This window comes from Schistocerca nitens, unplaced genomic scaffold (assembly GCF_023898315.1).
Source record: "Schistocerca nitens isolate TAMUIC-IGC-003100 unplaced genomic scaffold, iqSchNite1.1 HiC_scaffold_376, whole genome shotgun sequence".
NCBI lineage: Eukaryota > Metazoa > Arthropoda > Insecta > Orthoptera > Acrididae > Schistocerca > Schistocerca nitens.
Genome location: NW_026045910.1, coordinates 8136554 through 8158297, shown reverse-complemented (window position 1 = coordinate 8158297; position 21744 = coordinate 8136554). Strand labels below are relative to the sequence as shown.

The 21744-nt window shown below is 43.0% G+C and overlaps 1 pseudogene; it reads right to left on the bottom strand.

Annotated features, from left to right (window-relative positions):
• LOC126229636 (dipeptidase 1-like) overlaps nt 1-21744 on the bottom strand; it is a 143193-nt pseudogene that overhangs the window by 28569 nt on the left and 92880 nt on the right.

The window sequence follows — 21744 nt, the reverse complement described above, 5'->3', positions numbered from 1 at the left end:
AAAAAAACTAAGCTGGGAGAAAGGTGTCAGGGAGATCATAAGGACAATTAGAGTTCAGAATTAGCCGACGTCGACCTATATAGGAAAGAATGGAATACTCTTCTACACAAGGCGAAAGCTCACAAATACCTGTCGTACCACTAAAAAAAAAATTGCGTGTTACTATTCCACAGAAGAATAGAAGAATGACAGCACCCAGCCAACACGGTTTGGGTACGTGAACTGCGTTCTGTAGTTTGGCCTTCAAGCATTATCCAGCCTACAGTGCGGAAGCGCACGGATTCTGCCTCATTAGGCACAGGAGTATACAAAAGACCGCAGGCGAGCGTTGCACTTTGCTGTCTCTGCCAGGCTCTTTGAGGGCAAAGTTCAACACCAGTGTACGAGCTTGCACCTTATTTGCCGATACCAGTGAACATGAGCTAAAGTAAAATAAACTACTGTCAATAGGTGGTGTTGGGCGACGCATTTTCACTCTTGCCATCCAATCAAAAATAAAGTGGAAGACGTTCTTGATGAATATACTGCACAAGCCAGAAAAAATTACGTCACATAAGATCTGAAGCCATCACTCGTCAGATATGAAACATACCAGCTTGAACGAACCCGCTAAATTACACATCAGTATCCTTAAATCGGCCTGTTGCAAAACTCTTGTGCATTTTAAATGTTCGAGTATAATAAACGCAGTTCAAACAAAAACATTCAGTACACAAATTGGCACGGATTTCAAAAGCATTCCTCGTGCGAAACACAGCTTGCTCTTTTCCCACACGCGAACAATGGATAAAGTGCCCCACTGTAGACCGGTAACGGAAGTCTGAGCATACGAAATAAATTCTCAGCTGTGAAGATGTCGGCTTCAAACAGGGATTAGGGGGAGAATGGATGAGAAACATATTTTTTGCATGTATTTATTTACTTTACATTCTTATTCAGCTAATTCAAACCTTACAATGTATAGCCTCTTAAAACTTAAACTAACAAACACAATTTCAATATCTGTTCCCATGCAGGAGACGGAGAGGCACTCAAACAGTTTCTGACATTGTATTATTTAGTTTAAGATTACAGAGGCTGCTCCTTGTAAAGTCTGAATTAGCTGAAAAATAAAATAAAAATACTTAAATAGAGGCAGTACTTCTGTTCCTTACATCTTTTTACAATCAACAACTTCATAGCTAAGAACCTATTACGTATGATCGGACCTCCATTAACAGTCTGTAATAAAGCACTGCGTCAAATGTTTACCGGAAATCATGCAAAATTGAATCTGCCCGTAGAACTTGGTCCATGGTTCGCAGAATATTCTATGAAAAAAGTAAAATGATGTCGGTCATGCATGTTAGGATGATAGTTCCACGATAAACCGAGATATGGCAGTTCTATCTCGGATTTCAAATTCTCGCTAATGGGAGCTTTGTCAGGATTTGTGCTAAGGAAATACTTTTCAGGAATGATTTTTACGAATCTGTGGATGATGTGAATAACTACGACTCGGAAAAAGATCGTCAATATATTTCTGAACACAAACGCTCTTCAAAAGTTGTCGCTAATCAGGTAAATGTGAATATCTGTTTAAGGAAGTAAACAATGTTGTGTCTCACCCCACATTTTACGTGAATGTACGTGACAATGTGATGGAAAAAATGTTAAGTGCCATCCTTAACACTGCTTAGTGTTACACTAATGTGTAGCTAAAACTTATCTAATATCTTGTTGAATCATAGATTAGTCGCTGAGATTGTTATGCTTTATTATTGCATAAATTGTTAAAGCCAACTTTAGTACCAAAATTGAAGCTATTCCGACGTTTTAAATTTTTATTTTTAAGATGCTTTGTAGTAAATCTTCGTTAATTTACCCAGCACATAGTGGTAAGTCAATTCCAGCTAATGTTAAATGTACTCATTTTGAAAATGCTCAATCTTAAGTAATTCCTGTGAATTTACCATTTAAAAAATATTTGAGAACAATGAACTATGTGAATAAAAACCACGTTGCATTTAATTGAAAAACGTTATTTATGAGATTTTATTGACACTATACTGTTCAATTTTTCAAGACAACCAAATTGTCCCTTGCCATTACTTACAGTCGGGGTCTTCATGTGGAAGTGGCTCGAAGACTTCTTAAGTAATACAACCCACCACCTATCCATGGAGTGCCCCAGGGAAGTGTGATGGGATCGCTCTTGGTCTCTATGTACGTGAACCATCTGACGGGCTGGGTGTGCAGCAGTTTGCGAATTTTGCTGATGATGTTGTAGTGTTCGGGACTGTCGTCGTTGAGTGATGCAGAATGGCTTAGACGAATTACTATTTGGTGTGATCAATGGTAGCTTACTCTAAATATAGATAACTGTTAGTTAATGCAGATGAGTGTGAAAAACTATCATGTAATGGTCGAATACATTCATGGCGGTGTATTTCTTGATAAAGTCACATTCATTAAACATCGAGGGGTACCGTTGCAAAGTGATATGAAGTGGAATGAACACGTAAAGTTGATAAGCGAAAAGTTGAATGCCCCACATCGGTTTATTGGGAGAATCGCTGCAAAGTGTAGACTTACAAAGGAAAGCCCGTATAGAACACTAGTATGGGCCATTCTTCAGTACTGCTCAAGAATCTGTGATCCTTACCGGGGCTGATTAAATGGAGAAATCAAATGCAATCAGAGCCGGCTTGTTAGATTTGCTACAGGTAGATTTGATCAACACTCGAGTATTACGGAAATGTACGGTGACCTCAAATAGATATGATTGTAGGGAAGACGAAGTTCTGTTGGAGAAACGCTGACAAGAAAATTTAGAGAATAGGCATTAGAAGCAGATTGTAGCACGATTCTAACGACACTAAAGTACATTTCCCATCAGGACGGGGAAGACGAGACAAATTATGGCATGCCCGGAAGCGTATAGACAATCGCTTTATCTCGCTCCATTAGCGAATTGAACAGCAAAGGGGAAGACTGGTAGTGATACAAGGTACCCTCCGCCATGAACCGTATGGTGACTTGCTGAGTATGTATGTAGATGTAGATGTGCATATAGATAAAGATGAAATTGGCCATTTGCAACAGCGGCTGAAACTCTGACCTTTCAAAGAACACAGTGACAGAGTCACTTAAGTGGAAAAGTTTTAATTTATTATTGTAAGATGCACAGAGGTCACTCCTTGGCTTTCTCAGTCTATCTCATCGCTAACCAGTTCATACAATCTTAATTCCCACTCACATTTCACCTTATTTCACAATGTATGCTGAGTAATAATCTGGTGATTGTGGAAATACATTTAGGTATTTGTGTGCAGTACAACCTTCAAAGATACATCCAACAGCAGGTACGTAACGGAGAATTTTTTTTGTTCGTAACCACAGGCTGAATTCATAAACATTCGTTATTAACACCGATAAATTATTCTTTCTCCGGTCACTGCACTCAAATTGTATTTCTCCAGCCCATTTCTCTCCTCCTATACCATCAGCTTGGCTCAGGTTCCACTGCTCCATCATTTCTACCTCACTTTATTTGACATTTTCCAGGGAAATCATTTCATTCCAAAAATCAACAAATTGCACTTTTCAGCCACCCCTACTGCCCAACAGTCGCAAAACAATGCACCACCAGCATCTGCAACCATGCCACAATTGAAGATATATACTGCATGACAAAACAAGTGAAACACCAAGGAGAGGCGGACGAAACGAGACGAAACTGTAATGTTACCTCATGTATTAGGGAATCGAGGCAAATCTAAAGAGGGAAGTATCACGTGGCAAGCATGTGGCCTGAAGGCATCCACTGCTTCTGTTGGAAAAAGTGCCATAGAGTCTCGTACCCTCTCTTGAGACACGCTGACCAACAACACTTTTGTAACTGGTTCTTAGTATCCTACATGTAATAACACTAAGAACTGAGTTGGCGTCTGAACTGGTCCACTCATGTTTTATAGAGAAAACATCAGGACATCCTCCTGGCCCCGTAACTAAGTCAGCTTGAAGTAGGCAGTTCATAAAGACACATGATTTTTGTGTGGACCAGCATTATCCTGTTGAAAAATGGCCCCATAACAGTTTCCCAAGTGAGTTAATACATAAGAAAGCAGGATGTCCGTAGCGTGCCATGTTGCATATCCGAAGGCCAGAAAGTAACATCGCTGTGGCTCTCCAAAACATTGGAAGAATGCGACCTCTCCCTACCTACCCGCCATAGTCTCCGGAGGGGTCATCCAGAACAGTGCAGAGCTCCAATTCATTGTAGAACAAAACGCAGCTCCATTCATCAGTAGTCCATGTTTCCCAGTCACAGTAGCACTGGAAACGGAGACGTTTATGTTGTGGTGTTAACGGCAGTCTATGTTTGGGTCGGTAATTCCCTCGCCTACGTACGCGACTCTCCGACCAATTGTATAGCATCACACATAATGTCGCAGGGAATCCATTACTTGTTATCCGATGGTAGTGGCAGATTTGAGGGGATTTCTACGTGCTCTTGTGGTGGTCAGATATCGACTGGAGCCGGCCCTCGCGTTTCCATGCAGTCCAGTCGACCAGTTGGCCACAAGAGGGCCAACAATGAGACCACTTTCAAACTCTGACAGGTGCAAGTAACGCTGTGACACACGAGTATGCCACATCTCCTTATCGTTCACGTTGTTCACTCAACATCTGACGCTGCTCACGGCTCATACGTACTATACCAGGTCTGGTTAAAACGCTAAGCCGGAACAACACTTATATACTTCAGTGGCTGTTCTGCCTGTCACAGAAAATTCCAAATTTAATCGTTTACGTAATCAGTGATGATGCGTACATGTATGAAGCTACATCGACATCGGACTATGTTTTCTGGGTGCTTCACTGTTTTTCTCAGGAAGTGTATCTTTTTTTTTATACATCTAACAACAAAACATGACTTTCACCTTTGACACAGTTTTTTCTGTTTTTGAATCATCGTTTTTCATATTTTAAAGAGTGGTTGTGTTCTCACAGACAGCTCACTGCCCGCTAATGTGAGGTGAAGAGGATGAAATTGCAGTAAAAACACTCTTTTCCACCACTCTCAGCAGGTAGTTGCCCACCCTGCTGGAACTGTCATTTACACAGAACAACCCTGATAGCCACTGTAGGATCATGCTAGAGCACTGCAGGCGCATGGTCAGTCTGCAAAGTATTCACTTGGTTGCGTCGTGATAAAGGACAATATCCAGCATTTTCACGTGGATGCAGTGCGTAAATGAAATAGTCATAAACTGGGCATAGATTGGTAGAGGTTCCAGAAGATGAGCACTAACACCTCACCAACTTACACACGTGACCCTCACACACAGATGTCCTGGACTGCGTATAGATTGCGAAGTTGCAGAATGCACGTACGTGATACAGTTTTTTTACTCGCCACAACATTTATTTATTTACGTATTTTATATTTTATGTTAGTCTGATATCTGAATGTAAGTACAGGTCCTATGTTGCCTATCCCATAACACACAATATTACAATATTAAATTTCAAACATGTTTCTATCCCACAGTACTATGCTCTTTAAGGAAAAACTTATACAGTATACATAAAATGATTAAAAATAGAAATATTACATATCATTTTTAGTTTAAGAAACCTACATACTACCTTTTGATCATGTAGCGCACAGCATATGCTCATCCGGAACCAAGATACACATGCTACTGCTCCTATTGCTACATCATAATTTTGCAGTTTCTAGTTCTAGCTAACTCTACACTATATAGCACTACAGTACACAACGCTACACTACACTGCAGTACTTGGCGTCAGAACCAAAATAAATATCTTCATTTTGTCGGGACTATTAGTCCGGGGCGCGCCGAGGCACAACTCAGGGTTCACAATGGCTGTGCTGTCAAGCCACCAAAGGTATAGAGATTGGGAAATGGCTGTCAAGGTCTCAGGGAACCGTTCCTGGTCTTCCACGAGGCTCATCTCCTCACTGGACCCAGAAAGTCGTTGTAGTTGCATGTAGTTGCGCGTTTTAGTCATGGTGTAGGTACGCTGAGGTGATATAAGTCATGCAATACCTCTTAATATCGCGTTGGCCCTCCGTTTCCAGGTTTAGTGCAGCAACTGGAAATAACATGGACTCAACAAGGTGTTAAAGGTGCCTTGCAGAAATATTGAGACATGCTGCCTCTGATTGCGATAGTATTGCCAGCGTACGATTTTGTGAACGAACATCCCATAACTGTCCGACGGGATTCATATCGGGTGATTTGGGTGGGCAGAGCATTCGTTCGAATTGTCCAGAATGTTCTCCAAACCATTTGCGAACAATTACGGCCCGGTGAGATGGCGCATGTCCTGCATAAGAATCCCATCGTTGTTTGGGAACATGAAGTACATGAATGGCTGCAGATGGTCTCGAAGTAGCCGATGATAACAATTTACAGTCGATGATCGGTTTAGTTAGACCAGAGAACACAGAACATTCCATTTAAATAACCCCCACACCGTTAAGGAGCCACCACCAGCTTCCGCCGTGCCTTGTTGAACAGTTAGGTCCGTGGCTACGTGGGCTCTGCACCATACTCGAATCTTATCATTAGCTCTTACCGACTGAAATCGGGACTCATCTGACTAGGTCACGGTCTCCCAGTCGTCTGGGGTCCAACCGATATGGTCACGAGCCCAGGACAGGCCCTGCAGGCGATGTACTATTAGCGAAGGCACTCGATTCGATTGTCTGCTACCGTAGCCTACTAACGCCAAATTTCGCAGCACTTTCGCAACGGATACGTATGTCGTGCGTGCCTCGTTGATTTCGTTGGTTATTTCACTCAGTGTTGTTTGCCTGTTCGCGCTGGTAACTCTATGCAAACGCCGCTGTTCTCGGTCGTTAACTGAAGGCCGTTGGGCACTGTGTTATCCGTGGTGAGACGAAATGCCTGAAATTTTGCATTCTCGGCACACTCTTGACAGCATGGAGTCCCGAATATTGAATTACGTAACGATTTCGGAAATGGAATGTCCCATGCGTGTAGCTCGAACTAGTATTCCGCATTGAAATTCTGTTAATTCCCGTCGAGCAGCCATAATCACGTCGGAAACCTGTTCACATGAACCACCTGAGTACAAATGACAGCTCCGCCAATGCATTGCTCTTTTATACGTAGTGAAGTAATACTATACATCTGCATATGAGCATATCGCTATCTTATGACTTTTCTCACATCACTGCATGCCCTCTTCTTGGTTGTCTCTCGGCTTTAGGCTTACGGTTGGTAAGGTGAGTCTTTGGCTGTCAGTAAATTCAGCTAGTGCCACAGTTACTCGTTCCTTATTATGATACGGACTGGTCTATTGTCAAGACTTTTTGTCCACCTTGACAAATGGCCAATCCCAGAGGATTTGGTGCCTGGTGCCGAGTGTTCCACATTCACAAGTGTCTATGATGCGTTGGGGCATTTTGAGTAAGTAAGTAGGATTAAGACCAAGTCCCGACAAGAAGCGCATTGCACTCTTGTTACGAGAGAAGTACGACATTCGTGATTTTTCCTTGATGTTGGGAAACAACTGGTATGTTCGCCTGCCCGTTCGATGTGAATCTTCCGTCCCGTATCTCCTGTGCACTGACATATTCGCTCTTTTTGAACCTATATTGAGCACGTCACTTTCTTACAACTAGGCCCATCAGGAGCGCCTCAGTCGGTGTCGTTCTATATGTGCCTGTCTTCCGCAGATCTGTCTGGATCGCCGAATAACCTGGGCTCTCTTCATCTTTCTCCTCTATAAACCGCAGAGTAGAATAGCAAGTAAGATAGTATTACGTACTTTGGCATTGCGGTTAGACGCAGGGGAAAACTTCTTTGGCCAACTGAGCTTTTTCTTCAGGATTTTAATCTCTGACAATCTCCATGCGTGCATGAAAGTGTTGACTAGCATCGATATTTATTCCATGACACTTACTGTATTTCAGTTACAAAGGCGACTACGTGGGTGGACAAAGTAATGGTTTATTTGAAATGCCAGGCGAAAATTACTTTGGTCGCAATGACGCTGGTATTGTATATATACATATAACTTACGAATCTGACACAGAAGAAACTAATTATTTCTGTGTATAAAACCTACTGTTTGTTTCAGTATATCGTCAAAATTTATGGGTAAATAATGTATCATTTGCATGTTGACGTAAAAATAATTTTTAAAGTTTGGTTATTGCATTTAAACAACGTCATCCTTATTTTTTTCTGGATTTCCCAATTATCCGAAGTTTCGTTAATCCGTCCCACCAAGACCGGGTAACAAATGTTCCAACGTAGCTGAGACAGACTACTGTCAGTGTGGCCACTAAAAAGTGCACTAACGGGCTAAAATCCTCCTTCAACCTTCCTCCAGATTGCGCATTTATAAAAATGATGATGGGTGACAAACGGAGCACCATCGACGGTAGTGAATCGTTTTGAAGGCAGACGAATTAGCCCAGAAATGCTTTCAACCGAATGGAGGCTCATGAAACATAACCTGTGGGATTTAATGCCTCTTCTGCCGTTGGTGGGGAAGCTTGCGTGCCTCAGTGGTACAGATAGCCGTACCGTAGGTGCAACCACAACGGAGGGGTATTTGTTGAGAGGCCAGACAAACGTGTGGTTCCTGAAGAGGGGCAGCAGCCTTTTCAGTAGTTGCAAGGGCATCAGTCTGGATGATTGACTGATCTGGCCTTGTAACACTAACCAAAACGGCCTTCCTGTGCTGGTACTGCGAACGGCTGAAAGCAAGGGGAAACTACAGACGTAATTTTTCCCGAAGAAATGCAGCTTTATTTGAAAATTACCAAACTATCAGTTTAATAAGTCACGGCTGCAAAATACTTACGCGAATTCCTTACAGACGAATGTAAAACCTGGTAGAAGCCGACCTCGGGGAAGATCATTTTGGCTTCCGTAGAAATATTGGAACACGTGAGGCAATACTGACCCTACGACTTATCTTAGAAGCTAGATTAAGAAAAGGCAAACTTACGTTTCTAGCATTTACAGACTTAGAGAAAGCTTTCGACAATGTTGACTGGAATACTCTATTTCAAATTCGGAAGGTGGCAGGAGTAAAATACAGGGAGCGAAAGGCTATTTACTACTTGTACAGAAACCAGATGGCAGTTGTAAGACTAGAGGGACATGAAAGGGAAGCAGCAGTTGGGAAGGGAGAGAGACAGGGTTGTAGCCTCTCCCCGATGTTATTCAATCTGTTTATTGAGCAAGCAGTAAAGGAAACAAAAGAAAAATTCGGAGTAGGTATTAAAATCCATGGAGAAGAAATAAAAACTGTAAGGTTCGCCGATAACGTTGTAATTCTGTCCGAGACAGCAAAGGACTAGGAGGAGCAGTTGAACAGAATGGACAGTGTCTTGAAAGGAGGATATAAGATGAACATCAACAAAAGTGAAACGAAGATAATGGAATGTAGTCGAATTAAGTCGGGTGATGCTGAGGGAATTAGATTAGGAAATGAGACACTTAAAGTAATAAAGGAGTTTTGATATTTGGGGAGCAAAATAACTGATGATGGTCGAAGTAGAGAAGATATAAAATGTAGACCGGCAATGGCAAGGAAAGCGTTTCTGAAGAAGAGAAATTTGTTAACATCGAATATAGATTTAAGTGTTAGGAAGTCGTTTCTGTAAGTATTTGTATGGGTGTAGCCATGTATGGAAGTGAAACATGGACGATAAATAGTTTGGACAAGAAGAGAATAGAAGCTTTCGAAATGTGGTGCTACAGTAGAATGCTGAAGATTAGATGGGTAGATCACATAACTAATGAGGTGGTATTGACTAGAATTGGGGGGAGAGGAGTTTATGGCACAACTTGACTAGAAGAAGGGATCGGTTGGTAGGACATATTCTGAGGTATCAAGGGATCACCAGTTTAGCATTGGAGGGCACCGTGGAGGGTAAAAATCGTAGAGGGAGACCAAGAGATGAATACACTAAGCAGATTCAGAAGGATGTAGGCTACTGTACGTACTGGGAGATGAAGCAACTTGCACAGGATAAAGTAGCATGGAGAGCTGCATGAAACCAGTCTCAGGAGTGAAGACCACATCAACACTAACTGCAAATAGGTGGTGGTTGACTGAATAACCAGAGAAACGATAACAGTGTCGCTGCTGAAACCTGATGTCTCCTGATAGGTCCCAGTGGACATTAATGATCCTCTTGGGCGTCAGGATAGTCATATTGCCGCAGGAGTGTCAAATTTAGTTTTCCGAAACTCTGTGTTGGCAGCCGCTCAGTTATGATGAAAGGAAGAAAGATTGTGGTTCAATGTAACTTAAGTAAGGAGCTCACCAGAAACGGAGCGACGGCTGGGGTACGGAAAACATGAGGAACTAAAATGGTTGTGTCCTCTCTCAAATACTCATCTCGTCATTCGCCTCAAGCAACTTACGCAATTCGAAACTTTGGCAGCGCAGTTTTCATATGTCAGATTTTTGTGTATGGATTTAGCCCCCATACAAAAAATATGGCGTACATAACAGAGCAGCCAAAGTTGCCCTTCCTACTATATTGGACAAACTAGGAGAAGCATTGAGACTCGATTCAAAGAGCATATAGATGCTATGCGTTTGAACAACGCATCAAATCCACAGCTGCCATGCACACAACCACTTACAGTCACGGAATAAAGAGCACTGAAGACCACGTACACGTATTGCACCATGCTGTGAAATATAGCTTCATGGATTTGCTTGAATAGATTGAAATCTACGTACATAAAAGGAAATCTCCACAAAATCTCCTCAATGAACTGACCGAGTTGGTCAATGCAGCCTTCCTTAAAATTGCATTCACCTGCCCTCCCGTGTAAACACTTCTCCCTTTCTCTTTAACAAAAACAAAATGCAGACACTAACCGAACATGAAACAGTGAATAATATATAAAAGCTTGCTCTGTCATACATTAAATTCAATTAGCAATATCTAAAAAACACACAACTGTATCACTATGTAACACGCTGGCTGCTTTATTTGTTTATCTTAAGTCAGTTTGTTTTAATATAAATAGTAAGTAATGGAACATAATTTGAAAATTCCTACTGTCACATATATGTCTGTTTCTAAATATCGCTGAGAGTGGAAGTTATGGTTGCGATATCGCCATCTTCCATGTGGTGAAACTTTTTGGCGTGTGAGTGGTGCTTCAGGTAATGTGTATAGATATACATTAAAAAAGTGCATCACACAGTCTTCGTGGCTGCATGACCACAAGCAGTCAGTACTGGAACGTAATGGGGCGGTTTTTTGAACGAAAGTAACCAAAACAGTTCCGTCAGAATAATTCTTTTACATAATTTAAAATGGCAGTGAGGCACAATTACATTTAAAAAGACATTGTATCACATCTTTTTTTGGTTGTGGGACATCACCACTCCAAGGTAGTTTCACCGTTTGCGAAAAACAGCGAAAGCTAATATGAAATCTATCTTAACGCGAACTAGCCGCCTGAAGATGAGCCTTTTGGTTCGAAACCGGTTACGGCGCTATTTAAATACATAAATAGCCTCGTAAGAAGTGACTTGTTGCTGTTGTCTTCTCTGTAAGAGTCAACTTACATGATCTTCATTTCCTCGCCTGCAAGACTGAAATTGTCCTTTACCTATAGGAGTAGGACTATGGGACCAAATCTCAATATTTTGCCAGACACTTCTAGAACAGATACCATCGGTGACCATGCAGCTCGTTAGAATGAAATTACAATGAAATGAATACCCCTAGCTGCATACAAGCGTTGATATTAGTCAACGGGGAAGGTGAAAATGTGTGCCCCGACCGGGACTCAACCCACGATCTTCTGCTTACATGGCAGACGCTCTACCCATCTTTTTTGTTGTTGTTGTTGTGTTTGGAACTTGCGGACGTCACATGACATCCGTTCAAGTTCGTTTGTTGATTCTTCCACTCAATTTTTTCTATTACAGAGGCCCACCAGCTCTCTGACCGAACACGCTGACCTACCGTGCCGGCTATCCATCTGAGCCACCACGGACACAGAGGATAGTGCGACTGCAGGGAATTCTCTGTGGTAAGCCTCCCGTGAGACCCACATTCCCAACTTATTGTCCCGCACTATATTCATAGTGCCCCTGCCCATTATACTCATTACTCGCGGCTTTTTGCCGATTCCCGCAAGAGTTCGGGCACTGTTTGTGCATCCGCACAGAAGAAGATGGTCAAAATATGAAGAGCTTCATCAAACCAGTCTCTGGACTGAAGAACACAACAACAACAACAACATCACAGCACTAGCCTACACTGGTGTTTTAAGCACCTTCTGGCTTCCCACTGTTAAAGAGCAATTCGGCGATGGCGATTGCAGCTTTCAACACGATCGAGCACCTGTTCATAACGCACGGCCTACGACGGAGTGGTTAGACGACAGTAAAATCCCTGTAATAGACTGGCCTGCACAGAGTCCTAACATGAATCCTATAGAACACCTTTGGGACGTTTTCGAACGTCGACTTCGTGCCAGGCCTCACCGACCGACATCGATAGCTCTCTACAATGCAGCACTACGTGGAGAAGGGGCTGCCATTCCCCAAGAAACCTTCCAGCACCTGATTGAACGTATGCCTGCGATAGTGGAAGCTGTCATCAAGGCTAAGGGTGTGCCAAAGCCATATTGAATTCCAGCATTACCGATGGATGGCGTCACGAACTTGTAAGTAATTTTCGGCCAGGTATCGGGATGCTTTTGATCACGTAGTGTAACCTTTCAACGGCTATATTCTATGAGACCGCAGGAGATAAGAAGCGTTGATACAGCTAGGGACGGAATTAACAATAAAAATGAGTTCCTAACGAAGAAAGTAACTAGTCGAAGGAATGACGTGAGACTTCGCAGATAGCTATAGTTGAATAGATGGTGAAATGAAAAATCGCCGAGGGGGGAAGGAGCAGGTAGTAGGTTTCAATGTAGCTAACACTTCATTTGGCTTTAAAAGTTTTAAGTTCTGATATGATGGTGTCAGGAGCCAGGACCCCTTAATAAATAAATATTTGTTTCGTATGTGTGACAATGTCCAGCACTGCCAGTTTCTCAGCAAATAAATAAATGGCTTCCATAAAGTTACGAGGTTCTGGAGTTAAAGTTTCCCATGTGTCGGTAATAAGTTGACGCAACACTGCTGGAATTGTTCTCTTCTTAGTATTGAGGTTCCAGTGGCCACATAAAGTGGGATGCAATGACTGCTGTGTCTCTAGGACCGCTGTTATTTCTCATCGAAACGCTGGCTGTGTGTTTGCAGAAAATTCTGAAACTCGTTATTTGATGTTCGTTGCGTTACGCTGTAGTGCTGTCACATCAGCTGACAGATTTGCATCATCTGCCTTAGACAACAGGGAGCGAGCTGTCAAGAGCAGCGGAACCCTTTGCTCGCTGCAGCCTGCGGCAGATAAGTTGGCTCGATATTGGATTGACCGTACACATTAGGGCTGTAGCACATCGAGTTTTATTTACTGGGTAATAGGTATTCCACGGGAGTCGAAGTACCATTTCCTTACTGCCTCAAACGTCTAATTACTCACATGTTTTCTTCCCCATATGCAGATTGTGCCCAGAGTGGACGTAGTTGGTAGCTTTCGTAGATATTTACATGTAGGGTGCTATTCAGACATGTCCGAAATACCAGACACCAGTCGTCTGATTCAGCTGCCGTGTGTATAAATGGAAGACAAATTTTCAGAGCTCAGCTGCATATGGGCATTGCATTAAACGCGACACTGACATGTCATAATTTAGTGCTGGGACTCGAACTCAGACTGTCCGCTTCTCTAGATTGGTGTCCTTAGTCAACTCAGCCATCCGTGCACGCACCTCGTCCAGCCTAAATTCCTACCTACCGCATAATACAGATGAAGTGTCCTCCATCCAGTATACTCTATTTGACAGCAAAATTATATATGTAGGATGATTGATCCGCTCCGATAGCTGCGTTTTATGCAACCTGTAATGCCTTCAAATAGATACCCCGAGCAAGATTTGGATATTCTCTCATTCGCTATGAGCAAAATGTTAGTCCTACAGAAAAAATAAACAGGATCTTTTTGTAGAAATTTAATTTTTTTGTTGGACTAATAGTTACCGCTTAGCGAGCGATGGAATACGAAAAATTTTAACCTGTTATTTGAAGGTTTTGTGGGCTGCACAAAATCTAGCGGTAGGGGCATATATATATATATGTCTTTTTGTGCGTGTGTCACTGTGCCCAGCGCTACCAGCAAGTAAATGAGTGACTTGCAAATCTAATGAGCCAGAATTTCATGACTACAAGATTTCGAAGGTACATTTCCCCACGTGTCGGGGAGAAGAAGACGAGTCAGCACTGGAATGGTTCTCCTCCAAGCAAATGCATTCGAGGGGCCGCTAAATGGCGAAAGACGTCCTCCAATACAATGGCTCTTGCGTACTTAGGATCACAGCCATTTCTTATACAAAGGCTCATTAGTGCGAAACTCATTATTTGACATCTGCCATGTTACGCTACAGCGTTGTCACACCGGCTGTCAGATTTGCGTCAGCTGGCTCGGACAACTGGGAGCGGGCTGTCAACAGCGACAGAATACTTCGCTCGCTGCAGCTACCAACAGAGCGGTACGGCCTCTGATAGCGGATATCCTGTGTACACTATGGCTGTTGCTTATCATGTATACTCGCTATTTTTTATTGTTTTTTATTTATTTGGCCGCCATGTTGTAATCGTTTCTGAGTAACGAATATTCCAGAAGACTCGAAGTAATTACTGCCTGAAACGTTTCAGTACTTGCACATTTTCTTCCCCGTAGGCAGTTCGTACACGACTCCGGCGTAATAGGCAGTTTTCATGTTTCTCAAACTCGTTCTTCTCAGCGGTCTCGGTGTAACGGAAGCGTTTCATTTCTCGTCCGTCTTCTTACCTGCGTGATCGTGTTGACTCTGCAGTTTTCATATTATTCCAGTTTCTCATTCCGAGTTGAGTAAACAGTTATTAACACGAAGTATCTAATAAATTGTGTCCCTAGCCACACCTTCTTTCTCCTCGCGCAATTCATTTCCGACTCGGGAAGAATCTGTAGTACGGAAACATACTTTTTTCATACACTAAGGCTACTGCTGTACGGCAGATAGCTGGTTTTTCGATAGTCCACGCCGATCGAAAAGGATGTTTCGCATAGTACTGTCGGTGCGCCAGATAGGATTTGTCCCTCATCCACTCAGTGACGGCAGGGGTATTAACTAGAGCTTTAAAAATACCATATGCTACCGTACATTATCACATGTAAGCGTAGACTGGTAGTTTTCGTAGTAGCCTTGGTCAGTTAACATCGTACCTGCATTACCTGTACGTTAAGTGTGTTGCATTTCTAGTAGGCATTATCTCAGATCGATCGCTTGATTTTCGTTTGCGTTCAGTGTCTTACTAGATTTCCCTGGACCCCGGAAGTGATGATCCTTCCAAAAACTGAGTGAGGATGTGCCTAATGCAGCATAACCGACGGAACATATTTGTTCAGTATAATTACCTTCGGTTTGTTACTTAAAAATAAACAGTATTTCTGGAAAAACTGAAATTGTCAATGATTAATTCAACGTCTTATTTGAGAATTGTTGATTTGTAACGTGAAACACAGGGATGTTGCAGTGAAAATTAAAAAAAAGAATAAATGTTTTATCATATAGCAATAGAAAACACTTTTTCCTCAAAGGTAAGGTACAATAAAATGGCACGGAACAAAAATATATCAAAAACCTCTTCAGTACTTCGTCGAGCTCTTATAAAAATGTTTCTGTTATTTATAAACAACTTTCGCATTTATGAATAACAACAGGAAACACGGACAACGTTCTATCGATTGCAAAATAACTATAATTATATAGATTTTTATGTTATGGATGTAAACTGTACTTCGGTTATATAAAATCGCCGAAGTTACGCGATCCACTAACATTTATCCCTTATAAAATGCAATTTGTGTTCTGTAAGGATATAAGACACAAGATGGACCAACAGTGAATGATGTGCATTTATAGCTTTGTGAAAAACGGACAACGAAACAAACAAGGAGAAGCTGTCCGGTCCCAGTTTCTCTCTTACACACTCATTTATGTTTATTTCCCTACCATCACTACCAGTACTACCGGTAATTCTGTCATTTATGTGCTGTACCAAAACTACCAAACTGCAGTTTTGAGCCGGCCGCGGTGGTCTCGCGGTTCTAGGCGCGCAGTCCGGAACCGTGCGACTGCTACGGTCGCAGGTTCGAATCCTGCCTCGGGCATGGATGTTTGTGATGTCCTTAGGTTAGTTAGGTTTAAGTAGTTCTAAGTTCTAGGGGACTAATGACCACAGCAGTTGAGTCCCATAGTGCTCAGAGCCATTTGAACCATTTTGCAGTTTTGATAAAGCGCAACTATAGTACTTGTTAATTTGATTGGTGGCAAAACGATCTTCCTGTCGCCAACCCGTTAACACCCTTCCCCTTAAACCTGTGCTGAATGGGTTCACCACGTCTGCCTTTGTGTAGTGTGACTGATGTGAAAGTGTGCAAAACTTTTGCAAATATTTAAAATCGCGTAACTGAGGCGATACTTGGCTATTAGCCCAGTATTCACTTAGTTTGATGTGGGAAACCGTCTGAAAACCACACCCAGGCTTGGCTCCACGCCAGCCCTTGTCACCAATCCGCTGTGCAGATTCGTACCGAGGCTGGAGCACATCCCAGTCTGTGAAGAGGCTATTTAACACGCACGGCTACCTGGACGTAATCAAGCATGCGTGTGTGGAACAGCCACAGCAAACAACCTACAGGGCAGTGGAGATAGTTTAACGTACAACAGCTAAGTTACAGTGAACTGTACGAAGAGAATTCAATATTCAGGGTGTAACGGTTATAAGCGTGTTGGTTGTTTCTTCTCTGCTTCGAACAGTCCCCCCATAAACACGTCATTATCTTTACATCCAATGTTCTCTGCATGGTGTTAATTGCACCACTAAGTTGACTATGCCTACCAGTACAAGCTAACAGTTTTGAAATCATTTCTGCGCACTTCAGCACCTGAACTGTTGCCCAGGTGAAAGTAAGCATCATTGGACTGCCGTTGCCACGCACAGTAGGAGGTACATACTAAACTAAAAAAAATGGGTTCAAGTGGCTCTGAGCACTATGGGACTTAACATCTGTGGTCATCAGTCCCCTAGAACTTAGAACTACTTCAACCTAACTAACCTAAGGACATCACACACATCCATGCCCGAGGCAGGATTCGAACCTGCGACCGTAGCAGTCATACTAACCTAAAAACGTACAACTTGTAATAGCTATAATATTGTTAGTCTGCAAATGATGTATACACTGATTTAATGTCATTCAGTATACCATTCTCAGCTACCAATAGAAATATCTGCACTTATACCTGTTACACCCTGGACTGCTTCTTGCTACACGTACTGCACGAAAAGACTGTTGTTGTTGTTGTGGTCTTCAGTCCTGAGACTGGTTTGATGCAGCTCTCCACGCTACTCTATCCTGTGCAAACTTCTTCATCTCCCAGTGCGTACTGCAGCCTACAACCTTCTGAATCTGCTTAGTGTATTCATCTCTTGGTCTCCCTCTACGATTTTTACCCTCCACGCTGCCCTCCAGTAGTAAATTGGTGATCCCTTGATGCCTCAGAACATGTCCTACCAAACAATCCCTTCTTCTAGTCAAGTTGTGCCACAAACTCCTCTTCTCCCCAATCCTATTTTGTACCTCCTCATTAGTTACGTGATCTACGCATTTAAATTTCAGCATTCTTCTGTAGCACCACATTTCTAAAGCTTCTATTCTCATCTTGTCCAAACTAGTTATCGTCCATGCCTCACTTCCATACATGGCTACACTTCATACATATACTTTCAGAAACGGCTTCCTGACACTTAAATCTATACTCGATGTTAACAAATTTCTCTTCTTCAGAAACGCTTTCCTTGCCATTGCCAGTCTACATTTTATATCCTCTGTACTTCGACCATCATCAGTTACTTTGCTCCCCAAATAGCAAAACTCCTTTACTACTTTAAGTTTCTCATTTCCTAATCTAATTCCCTCAGCATCACCCGACTTAATTCGACTACATTCCATTATCCTCGTTTTGCTTTTGTTGATGTTCATCTTATATCCTCCTTTCAAGACACTGTCCATTCCGTTCAACTGCTCTTCCAAGTCCTTTGCTTTCTCTGACAGAATTACAATGTCAGCGGCGAACCTCAAAGTTATTATTTCCTCTCCATGGATTTTAATACCTACTCCGAATTTTTCTTTTGTTTCCTTTACTGCTTGCTCAATATACGGATTGAACAACATCGGGGAGAGGCTACAACCACTGTTTCCCTTGCATGTCCCTCGTCTCTTATAACTGCCATCAGGTTTCTGTACAAACTGTAAATAGCCTTTCGCTCCCTGTATTTTACCCCTGTCATCTTCATAATTTGAAAGAAAGTATTCCAGTCAACATTGTCAAAAGCTTTCTCTAAATCTACAAATTCTAAAAAAGACTATCGAGTTAAAATGAGAGAGTTTGAGCTGAGGTGGAAGCTTACCAGCAATCGTTCTTTGCCAGAATCATACACGATTGGAACAGGAAAAGAGGGTGTGAGTTCGGCACATAAGGCACCATCCGCCAAATACCGTAAGGCGACTTGCGGAGAACATATGTAGATGTAGATGTGGATTTGCGCAGGACACAGCTACAGCCGTACGGTGACATTGGTACTGCAGAGAGAAACCACTGTATGAGAGAACTGCGGTGTCTGACTTAAGAAGCCTGTATGGAGTCATCAAGTTTGGAAATACTTTGGCATGACCAGGAGTCCACCTGCAGCAACTACAGGTGTGGTGACAGTAAATCAGTATGCAGAAGAGAAAAACCTGTTCAGCGTAGGATCATACCCAAACTGCGCCTTCAAGTGTACAGTTATGCCCCGAAACTTTACAGTCTGGCAAAAAAGTATAACTGTGTAATGGCTACATCAGCAATTTGACGTTCAGTAACCGAAGTAACGAGCAAGAAATATGTTAATTGAAGCTGGAAGGGGAGAAAGGAAAGGAAAGCAAAGGGACTATTGATGTTAGCTGCGTTGGGACTTAAAGCAGATTGAGCGGCGACGAGTAAAAATTTGTGCCGGACTTGATTTTGAACTCAGCTTCTCCTGCTTACTACGCAGTTGCGTTAACCACTGCTCCACCCGGACACAGTTCTCATTGCAACTACCCGGACATTTTCGGCACGCTTCCCGGCGGGCCCACATTCCCACTCAGCGCCACCTATGCGCCGTCGCTGTCCATATCCTCCAGGATCGCTACTTTTCAGATCCCCACAGGACGTCAGACAGAATTGTCCATTCTCATTCTAATTTAAGAAGGTGGACTCACTGCCCATCGGGGCGAATCAGTTATATGAGTACCTAGTCTCCCTTCTTTTGGACATTTCTGTAAGAATAGACACCACACACTCATATAATGAGTAACAAATACTTTTTAGTGGCGATGTTCCTCGACAGATTTTGTAACGGCTATGTTTCATGGGAATTCCACACATACACTGTACAAAAATGTACTTGTTCCTTCACAGCGCTAACGTGCAGCAGAATTCTACAAATTCGCAGACTGAGTGGTACGTATTCGTGCTACATTGGCTGCAGTGGACAGTTCACATGTGACATAGAGAGCAAGGCGCTTCTTAGCTCCTAACACCCAATTTTAATCGGATTGCGGGCATCCAGTTACAGGTGTAAGACAAATTAAGCGACGCATGATGTGTTGATGAGTGCGAAGCCCACTCACCGTCGGCAGAGGTGACGAAGGTGAGGTGGCCCGGGTAGAGCGCTGTCATGCGGCGCACCAGGTCCACCTGCTCGAGCGCCAGCTGCACCGCGTCCAGGTGCTGCGCGCCGCACGGCACGTACGCCGACCAGAACTGCAACAGCGGCAGCCACCAAGCAAGCGTCAGTCGTCCAGTGGCGGTACGAGAGCGCTTTCCTGCGTCTTACTGCCTTAATCACTGCGTCAGGTGTCATAATACTAGGTGAAATTGTAATTGTTAAATTTGCACCAGTGTGCTGAATACACGGTAAAATGATACACCTGACAATGAAAAAAGGTGCAACGATATTAAGACCACATAGTAACTTATACTAGACGACAAAAGTACATCGCAGGAACTGAAAGCATGTACAGGTTGTAACGGGTACAAGTGCAGGTGTTTCTGCTGGTGGCTCAGGACGGCCTACTGAACAATATTACGTAAGTATTTTCGTCCTCTGCAAGCTAGTGATTATATCTACTATGAGTCGTTTGTATTTAGGATGGGTAGTAACTCCAAGTACATGTGGCAAGAGCAAATCATTAATGCTTATTTTATCCTGGGCAGCATGTCAGATGATGAAGTGGGAATGCATGGACGCAAAATAGTGGTCTACCCTGACAGGGGTAGTCTATACTTAGCGGCGCAGTTACGACTGTTCAGAAAACTGCAGGTAGTAAAATATCTGAAGTGTTTGCAGCGCCAAAGAAAAAAAAAACAGTCTTTGCGCTGATGTGTGTACATGTTAAGGTACCAAATACAAAAAGAACAGCATTTATACCAGTTATATGCTGCGCAGCACAATTAAAAGGCCACTTTTTGGAAACCCCGCAATTATTTCCCATTGCGACGTATAAGTTTGAAATTCGGCTCAAAGGTACCTACAATCACCGTCTGTATTGGTGCAAAAGCCTGGTGCTGTGCGACGTCACTCTCGGGCTCGCAGACGTTTCAAACAGGAAGGTGTCGACATACGCGAAAAATAGGCCAGGGCTCAGAGTTTCATGTGAGGTGTAAGGCGGGTTAATGTCGTCACATTGGCGCCACATTTTACCAAAACTGCGCCCAACGACACCTCGAACGTGTCACACCACTGAAAGGGCGTTACAGCCCCTCTTACCAATATTTCACCCCTCCTTTTGCCGCCTCCGCTATGGAGATTAGGGTCGAGAAGCCCAGCATTGAACTCACACGGTTTTCTCACGTGTGGCTGAGATAAACATTTCAGACACACAGACGCTCAGAATCGACGCAAAAACGCATCACGGGTTGGCATAAATGGCGTTAATGTAGCCATCCCATCCCCTGAGGCTCTGATTTCCACACATCTTGAAAAATGACATTTCGCACTGCGATGAGCAACAGGGTGACTTTGTTGACACTGCTGACATCCTATGGACGCTTCAAAACTTCTCTAGAGACGTCGTGGGCCAGCAACCACACTGTAAATGATCACACCCCTATGAACTATAGTGTTGTGGTGTATAGTGTGGAACCACTAGCGACCATCCAAAACGTTTCGACGGAATTCTAATGCGATCGGAAACAGCAAAGGGCGCACATGCGTTTACAGCGCTCCTTCCACGTGATCAACGAGTAGTGCGACATTGACACACGCGTGAATAAAACTGAAAGTGTCCCTCGCCAAAACTGTCAGTGCCACCCGCCGACATTTGTTGAGCACATTAAAAATATACCTGCTCACAGAAAGCGTGTGACATAGTCTTCAGCACCTACTAGTAAGAATGCACGACCGGAGAAGTGTACAGGGATTGCCTACCCGCATGTGTCCAGGATTCGCGTCACGAATTTTCTATGAATGTATCACCCACATCCTGTTGTTTGAAGCATCAAAGAGCCCAGGAGTTATGTCGCAGACCAC